The sequence below is a fragment of the Oryza sativa genome, chromosome 1, assembly GCF_034140825.1.
Source record: "Oryza sativa Japonica Group chromosome 1, ASM3414082v1".
NCBI lineage: Eukaryota > Viridiplantae > Streptophyta > Magnoliopsida > Poales > Poaceae > Oryza > Oryza sativa.
In genome coordinates this window covers 25,700,973-25,710,522 of record NC_089035.1, presented here as the reverse complement: position 1 = coordinate 25,710,522, position 9,550 = coordinate 25,700,973, and the positions used below count along the sequence as shown (strand labels likewise).

At 41.4% G+C, this 9,550-nt stretch overlaps 1 long non-coding RNA gene across 1 annotated transcript; it reads right to left on the bottom strand.

The window, feature by feature from the left end:
• Positions 1-4,190: 4,190 nt before the first annotated feature.
• Positions 4,191-9,172, bottom strand: LOC112939706 (uncharacterized). Its single transcript, XR_010742003.1, has 3 exons — positions 9,075-9,172; positions 6,378-6,609; positions 4,191-4,410 (listed from the first exon to the last, which is right to left on the bottom strand). It is a non-coding gene; the product is annotated as an uncharacterized lncRNA (long non-coding RNA).
• Positions 9,173-9,550: the final 378 nt, after the last annotated feature.

Here is a 9,550-nt window from a genome sequence, read left to right as displayed (position 1 = left end):
AATATTTGAATTCAAATTCAAATTTGAATCGGATATAATTCAAATTCAAATTTGAATCGGGTATATAAACTTTAGGTCCATAAACTTTAGGTGTACAAACTTTAGATGTATAGAAATACTATATATGAAAAATATTTGAATTCAAATTCAAATTTGAATCAGATATTGGAATTCAAATTCAAATTTGAATCGGATATATAATCTTTAGGTCTATAAAGTTTAGGTGTATACACTTTATATGTATAGAAATACTATATATAAAAAATATTTAAATTCAAATTCAAATTTGAATCGGATATATATACTTTTGATTTATAAACTTTTGGTCTCTAAACTTTATATGTGTAAACTTGAGGTGTATAAACTTTAGGTGCATAAATTTACTAAAATAGAAAAGTAATACGGTGCCAAAAAAGGAAACCAGGTGGAGGGAGGGGGGGTGGGAAAGGGCGAGTGAGGATCGCTCGCCCGCCCAGTAGCATTTCCGCATGCCGCATGGTGGATGTGAAAGAAATAGAGGAAATATATCCCATGCTACTTTGATTTTTTTTATGCTGTTACTTTGGTTTTGAAATGCAGGGAGGGGATATGAGATTTGGGGGTGAAGAGTAGATCAGAAGGTTGCAAGCTCCACGCTATATGCAATAGGAAAAAAATACGAATTACCTCCCGAACTATCACGGTCAACCTAATTACCCCTCTAAACCATAAAACCAGACATTTTATACCTCAAACTTTTCAAACCAGACGAATAACCCCCTAGTGGAATCCAGAGTGGTTTTGATCCTACGTGGCATACACGTGGTGGTCTAGTCAGTGAAAAATTAATTAAAAATAAGTGGGCTCCACCGGTCAGCTCCTCTTTCTCTTCTCCCACCTCATTTCCCTTCCATCTCTATCTCTCTCTCGCTCTCTCCCTCTCACGGAAAGCCAAAACAGAGGACGAGGCGGTGGACCGGTGTCACGGCGGCAGTAGGGGCAACAGGGCGTTGGGGGAGATAGCGGCAGCAGCGGCGGCATGAGTGAAGGCCGTCAGGTCGGGGTGGCGGGCGGCGACACTGCTGCATGCGTCCCCTGGGTTCCATCGCCGTACTCTTTGCCCAGGGAGAGTGGACGGCGCCAGTGCGGTCGTCGAGGCCGGATCTCAGCCAGTGGGGCAGAAAGAGTGCTAGCGTGGGGCTGGAACGACCTCGACGGCGAGGGCCCTAGAGGTCGCGATCGAAGCTCGCGTGAAGGCAGCGATGAGCCCACCGCCGTCTCGAGCTTGGTGAGGGCGTTGGAGGCAACGACCAGCAGTGGAGCTCAATGTTGCTTAGGGAGGTCGGCGGAGCAAGAGGTTGCGTGGAGGCAGCTGCAGTGGCGGCGGAGACGGAGCTCGCGAGAAGGAAGCGACGAGCCTGTCGCAGTCTTGAGCTCCCTCGAGGACGAGCGGCGCACCGGCAGCTACGAGCCTCCTCGCGGTGGAGGCCGAGGATGAGACGCGCGCCAGCGGTGGCCGGCCCATCAAGCTCACCATTCAGGCCCCGTTATGATGCGCGCCAGTGGCGGCCGGCGTCGGATTTGCGCGAGAAGGTGGCAATGGTGGGGAATACGATGGTGGGGGAGAGGGTGTGGCACAGTCGACGACCGTGGAGGCGAGGCCGTTGACCAGTGTGACTACGGATGCAGATGCCGACACCGACCCGGCCGCGCTAGCGCGGCGGCGGGAGGAGGACGGGGAGGAGGCGGAAGATAGGCGAAAGCCGGAGGAGGCGGTAGCAGAGGAGGAGGCCGTTCTCGCATTCGCCGCTCGCCATTTCCTCCGCCCCCAGATTCTGTCCCTGCGGCCTCCCGCCGCAGCGCCGTGCCTTGCCATAGCCTCCCGGCCACTCGCCACACTCGCCTCGTCCACCTAGCCATGCCTGCCACTGCTCGCCATCGACCGGAGCCCAATTCAGAGTGAGCAATGTCTGGTTTTCGGGTCCAGGGGAGTATTCGGTCGACCGAGATAGTTCGTGGGAGGGGGTGGGGGGTAATTTATACTTTTTCCTATGCAATAAGCATATGGATTACTACCAAGTACTCTTTCATTTCTTATTATAGATGGCTTGTTAATTTCTATCATGACGTTTGATCATTTATATTATTCTAAAATTTATAATGTTCTATTATTAAAGAAACTTTAAGTATAACTTATACTTTGCATATTTACACTATTTTTTTTAATAAAACGAATGTCTAAACATTATTTCAAAAATCAATGACGTTATTTATTAAAAAACATAGGTAATATGTTCCCTCACAATTTCCATTCTAATTCTTTATGAAATCTTTCCAACCTCCAAATTTGACTAGGACTCATAATCCTACTAGGATTTCCTCACATGACACTTCCAGTTCGTTCTTCAAAATTTTCAGATTTGGACTCTTTTCATGATTGACTAGGACTTCTACTAGGATTCTCTTACATTCATATCTTCCGGTCTGTTCTTCAAACTTTTGAAATTTCGACTCCCTCTAAATTTGACTTATTTTCCATACACGCACCATACTGAATCCGAAGAACATTCTCTTCCCTCTACGCCCACACCTCTCCCAGTCCCATCCTTATCCAGTTATCCTAACCTTCAACACTCTAGGTGGGATCTGTGAGCTCGCCGGAATTCGTTGGAACTAGAGAAGGATGTGGAGCATATCAATCGGTGGAGTGGGTGGAGTAAGATTTTTTATCAAATGTATCATTTAGCAAATTCGCTTTTTATTTTACGCCTACAGTAACATTTTTTCCATGCCACATTCTTTTTTTAGGAACGGTTTAATATAAGTGAATCATAATAGAGGAATTTACGCCAAACTAACTAGTACTACAAGACCACTCCACAAGAAAACTTCTCATGCAAAAAAACGACAGTATCCTACTCACACTCGTCATACAAATGCAACGTTTCCCAATGGCCGATCGAATGCTCGAATTCACCAACACCTGCCTAGTAGTCTCCAGTGATCGATCCAATCAGCTGCAGCGAGGAGGCAGCCGTAGCTTCATCGTCATGCCCTTCTGAACCGCCTCAAGACAAGGCCGAGCAGGCTGCCGTACACGACGACGCAGTAGCCTACGAAGAACCTCTCCCCCTGCGCTATCCCCGCCGCCACCTGCGACGCCGTCCTGCTCCTGGCCGCCGCGTCCCCCGCAGCCGGCTCCGCCATCGTGGCCGCCGAACTCTGAGGTACCTTCAGGATCTCCTCCTTAGTGCCGCCGCCGCCGCCGCAGCGGGCTGTGCTGGCGAGCTTTCGCCGGCTGCAGTTGTGCTCCGCCGACGACCGGGCGCTCCGAGCGACGAGCCTTGCCACGCTCTGCATGATTTGTTTCCTGGCTTCACGGGTTTGGGTTCGGTTGTGAATTGGGGGGGGGGGGGGGGGGGGGGGGGTTGGAGCTTTGTGCGGGTCCCCCTATTGCGCGATTGATCGCTGGCGCATGCGGCGAGCGATCGGGGGAAGGACCCACCTGCACCTCCACGCGCTTTCCTTTTTCGCATCTGCGCGCTTCCTCCTGTTTCCGGTTTCCCTTTCGCGCTTCCTCCACGCGGGCCGGTTGTTGGGCCTTGCAGTTTATATTCATGGGCCTTCTCCCGTTTCACTTTCGCGCGCGATTCCCTTTCGGGACGCGGGCCGACGGTCCAACATCCTCCGTTGGGCCTTCCAGTTTTAGCCCATCAAATTACATATTTTTCCCTATTATCTTTCTGGGATGTGGTAAGTAGGGATAAGTATAGGGTGGGGAGATCAATGAAAGTAACTTTTAAATGATAAAAACTGTAGCTTTCTTCGTCAATTATACTGATTTTCTGGGATGTGGTAAGTAGGGATAAGTATAGGGTGGGGAGATCGATGAAAGTAACTTTCAAATGATAAAAACTGTAGCTTTCTTCATCAATTATACTAACTTTCTGGGATGTGGTACGTAGGGATAAGTGGAGGGTGGGGAGATCAATGAAAGTAACTTTCAAATGATAAAAATTGTAGCTTTCTTCGTCAATTATACTGATTTTCTGGGATGTGGTAAGTAGGGATAAGTATAGGGTGGGGAGATCAATTAAAGTAACTTTGAAATGACAAAAGCTGTAGCTTTCTTAATCATTTGTACTGAATTGAAAAAAAAACAATGCAAGATATAAAAAACATATAGTTAAAGTAAAATGTGACACGCTAGATTTCAGGTTTGCACTATGGAGTTTATCAGCTCGTCATTTTTGTATATGGCAAATTGACAGGTTGAAAAAATGTTGATAAAAATAGTTGAATTGCACAATAAAAACATGATGCGGGAAAAAAAGAGAACATTGTGTTTCTTTTTTAAAAAAAAGGAGATTGCCAAGTTGCACTTTCACTAGCAGAACATTAGGATCGTTGAAAATGGCATTGAACTCAAACCTGTGATGAGAAAAAAAAATAAAATTGTTACAACTTAAATGAGAGAAAAAAGTTGGGCAAAAGCAACATGATAAGTTGTGAGATGTAGAAATATTCAATTTAATACTACTGAGTTTTGTGGAAACAAAGAGCCATTCCAGCACATGAATATATGACAGTTGTGATGTACATAAAGTTGCTAAAATTGGGTCACATGAAATCCATGATGAACAAAACATAACAAAAAAAAAAAGGGGAAGAAATGACAATGTGCGACTTAGGCATCGTTCGTTTAGGGGTGATAGGGGAGATTGGCTCTCGTTTTCCGCGCGTACGCTTTTCAAACTACTAAACGGTGCGTTTTTTGCAAAAAATTTCTATATGAAAGTTGCTTTAAAAAATCATATTAATCCATTTTTAAAATTTAAAATAGTTAATACTCAATTAATCATGAGCTAATGGCTCACCTCGTTTTGCGTATCTTACCAATCTCCTCAATCCCCTTCTCCTCAAACACTCCCTTAGTGATCCGAAACTACACTACATAGAAAAGTTCATACATGGGAAGAACAGCCTAGCAGTTTAAAACAAATGCTACATGGATATAGCAATCTAACAGTTCTAGTAGTCTAAAAGTGTAATGACATGGAAGCATATAAAAGAAGTAATGGAGCAAAAAAAAAATGGTGTTAAAAAGAGGAAATAAAAAGGAAATCTGGAACAGTACCATTTCCCTTGTGAATAAAAATTATATTGTCACACCCTACATATGAAAAGAAAGAGAGAGAATGTCAAACCTAAAAGTAGTAACCAAAAAAAAGTTATATATAAAAATATAGAAAGAAAAAAGAACTTCATTTTGCAAGAACTCACATATTTTTTCCGATGGTTCTAATTTTAGGGTTGTGCTTTTCATGATGATCATTAGCCACCAGGAATTATGTGAGCTTCTCACGGAGTGTTTTAGCATCATCCTGTTTTGATGATCTTATGTTTTAAAATATCAAATAAATGAATGAGTGCATTAATTAGTTTGTTCATCATGCTGCTTTAAACACTTTATACTTCGAAAATATTATAAACACAAGAAATTAGCGGGGGATGAAAACAAAGACATGTGTATTCCAAAAAAAACCTATCGGACGAATAGTAAGTTTATACACCTAAAGTTTGTGCACCTCGGGTTTACACATCTGAAGTTTATACACCTAAAGTTTGTACACCTAAAGTTTATAGACCTAAAGTTTATATACCCGATTTAAATTACAATTCGGATTCAAATATTTTTTTATATAGAAACTTTATACTTGTAAACTTTACACTAATAAAAAATTCAAAATCCAAAAGTTTATAGTTGCAGAAACTTTATGCTAATAACCATTATGCCTATGAACTTTATACTTATAAAGTTTATAGTTGCAGAAACTAGAAACTTTATACTTACAAACATGCTGCTTTAAACACTTTATACTTCGAAAATATTATAAGCACAAGAAATTAGCGGGAGATGAAAACAAAGACATGTGTATTCCAAAAAAAACCATATCGGGCGAACAGTAAGTTTATACACCTTGAGTTTACACATCTGAAGTTTATACATCTAAAGTTTGTAGACCTAAAGTTTATAAGTCAAAAGTTTATATACCCGATTCAAATTACAATTCGGATTCAAATATTTTTTATATAGAAACTTTATACTTGTAAACTTTACACTAATAAAAAATTCAACATCCAAAAGTTTATAATTGCAGAAACTTTATACTTACAAACATTCTGCTTTAAACACTTTATACTTCGAAACATTATAAACACAAGAAATTAGCAGGGGATGGAAACAAAACATGTTAATTAAAAAAAAAACCTATCGGGCGATTAGTAAGTTTATACACCTTGCTTGGTTTAATTGATCCATGGTATCGGATAGAATACCAGTTAAAGAGAAACAGGGAAATAGACTAGTAAAATCATTATCACAAAAAAAAGTATACCTTCATTTTGTTTATTGCAGAATCTGAAGACTGTTGTACTTCAACTCTGTTACTTTCAGATTCTGCCGAGCTGTTATCTTTGCCTGCAGAGTGCTCACCAGTGGCATCCTTGCTTGGAACATAATTTGAAATTGAACAATTTGCCTTGCTACAGTCCGAATCTTCACGAGAACTAATACCATGTTCCTCAAAATCATCCATACTGCCCGAGTCACGTAATGGAATTTTTTATCTGCGCAACAGTTACATAGACACCTTGAGCTCCTGACCAACTGATTTATTAGAAATCATTGATACAAGCAGATAGTGGCAAAGGAAATCAAAAAGGTTATGCAAAAAAGCGAAACAATGGAATTCAGAAAAGCGCAAAAAAAAGATACTATTCATCCAGGAGATTTTATTCTGTCCAAGATGTCTGTTCTCTATGTGATGAAGGTACTCTCTCTACCCCTTGGTTTTCAGACACATGTATGAGCATTTTTGGTGACTTGGTGTACTGAGAATTTTTTATATGTTGTATATTATCAAAGACATAGTAGCAAAAACACTAGATCAAAAAAATTGTTTATATGTATGGACTAGTCATGTTAGTCACCATGTCAAGCACCCCCTGCTATGTACTTACCACGCATCACATATACTTTAATACTTTATATTTACCAGCACACAGTTTAGCCAAATCACCCATTGTCCCATAAAAAACAGAGCAAAATCCTGAAACTTAATTGAACATCTAATCCTATAAATATGAGAGCAAAATTAGTTGATGAGGACACCAGTCACTACTAGTCACAAAATATGAGAATCAACTGAAATGTGAGTCAAAATCAGTTGATCCAAGAATCAACTGAAATTGAATCAGAAAAATAAAATTCACTAGCAGTCACTACCGGTTCCCCCAAAAAATTATCTAGAACAAAGAAAAATCTGCCTAAGTTGATTGCTTATGAGTGCTGATGAGGTGGCAAACATATGCATATCCACAATAACAAAAAAAAAATAGTTAAGCTAACATGAACCCACAAAATGGCAAATAGTGAGGGCGTATATGACAATAAGCCATGTCAGTTATAACTGCATTTGTATTGATGTTACTGGCCTGATAGATGGGAATGGTAGACTACAACCAAAACTAAGGCAAAAAGATTACCATTTAGTGCTAGTGGCCAGAAATGCCAAAAAGTGCAGATGGGCCAGTCAATCACAAATATATATGCTCATGAAAATTTTAACAAAAAATCATCAAAACTTCGTGACTAACTACAACCAGACTGAACTTAACTCAGTATAAGAGGATTATGAGTTGATGACTGCAGGAATACAAACTTAGAAATGCAGAGGTGTATAAATCTGCAGTATATAATTAAACACAACACAAGCGGCTGCTAGGTTTTCTCAGTTCTGGATGGTTCGTTTATATTTACCAGCACACAGTTTAGACAAAAAGTGCACCCATTGCACTATAAAAAACAGAGCGAAACACTGAAACTTTACTGAATATCTAATCCTACAAATACAAGAACAAAATCAGTTGATGAGGACACCTAGAATCAACTGAAAAAATCGAGTCTAAAACAAAATTCAAAACCAGCCCCTATTTGTGTTCTCCCAAAAATTTGTCTAGAACAAAGCAAATCTGTGCACAATCGTTTCAGGGGAAAAAAACTAACTGCATAGGGAGGAACGCAAAATAGTACATTTCTGACAAAAAAAACTCAGTACACCAAGTTAATGCACAAAGATGTTTTTGCTCCTATTAAATCCTTTGTAGTTTTTTCTCTGAAAATCTGACTCAAGTATGAATGTTATTAGAAAGCAACAACTATATGATGACACCTACAAAATCAGATTGCAGCTATCCATGCATCATGTGAAAGCCTCATGATAATACCAGGTCAAGCAGGGCATGGAGATAGAAAAATTTCTCCGTGAATAACTTGAATCATGCTAGCAAAATTTGCTGAAAGATGGCAAAATATACTCAAGCTGGCAAAATAACTTGAGATATGTAGTATTTCAGGAGCCAAATATGCTCCAAGATTGCAGCTGGATATTGCACTGGATTGAAAATCACATTGCAAAAAATGCAGTCATCAATTGTGCAGCAATATGTAGTCAAAAATAGCATTCATTTACAGCAATCTGCCCAAATATTCTAGCTATATCAATGCATTGATTCAGCAATATGCAGCAATCTACCCAAATTGTCCATTCACTCCAGGATACACATGGAAAATATCCAGCAATATGCAGCCACAAATATTCCCATTTGCAATACTCCTGCTTACAGTAGTTCATTGCAATACTAGAGCTTACAAGATTCAAGCAATGGCGTTTTGGGTTTAGATCCATGATTTTGCTAGGGTTAGACCCTAACCCTAGCAGCGACGGGCGGCGGTGAAGGTGTCGGCGGCGGCAGCGTCAACCGCGGCGGCGACGGCGTCTACAGTGTGGTGCATGTGTAATCCATGGTGTTTTCCCTTTCAGTTTAACGGCATGATTTTGTGACGGAGAAACCCAAAACTCCATGGATCTAAACCCAAAAAACCAAGGAACTAAAACAAAAAATCGCCAATCAAATCAAGCTAGCTCGAGGGAACAGAAAATCACTTCCAAAAATTAAACCCTAACTACAATAACCGAGAAATAACAGGAGGAATCGCTTCCAAGGATGCTCGAGGAGATCAGGAGACGCACCACGTTGCGTTGGAGAAAAATCGTCGGAGAATCACAAGAGAAATCGAAATCGCCAGGAGAGGAAGAAGAGGGTACTGTTCAAAATTGCAACGGCATCCGCTTCCGCTTCTCATAAGGGCGATAAAAAAAAAAAGCCAAAAACGATGCCGTGCTGCGGATGGGCTCTCGTGGGCCAAGCCCAATAGGAAAGAGGCTGAGAAAGCCAGAAAAGGCAAGTGGCGGACGCACGTGTTTGGACTAGAAAGAAAAGGGAAATCGATCGCCACTCCTGTAGCCCAGCGATTGATCGCCCATTAGGAGTTTCGGCTTTGTCCCGCGTTGTGAGGTGTGCGGGTGAGTGGGGTCGCTCGGTCTCTTGCTCCCGATATATGTACACGGATCGGGAGAATTTTGGTGTCCTGCTCGGATTCGGAGCCACTAATCCGTACGGGAAACGAAGCCGAATCGTTCATCGTTGTCCATCGTATTGGCGCTTC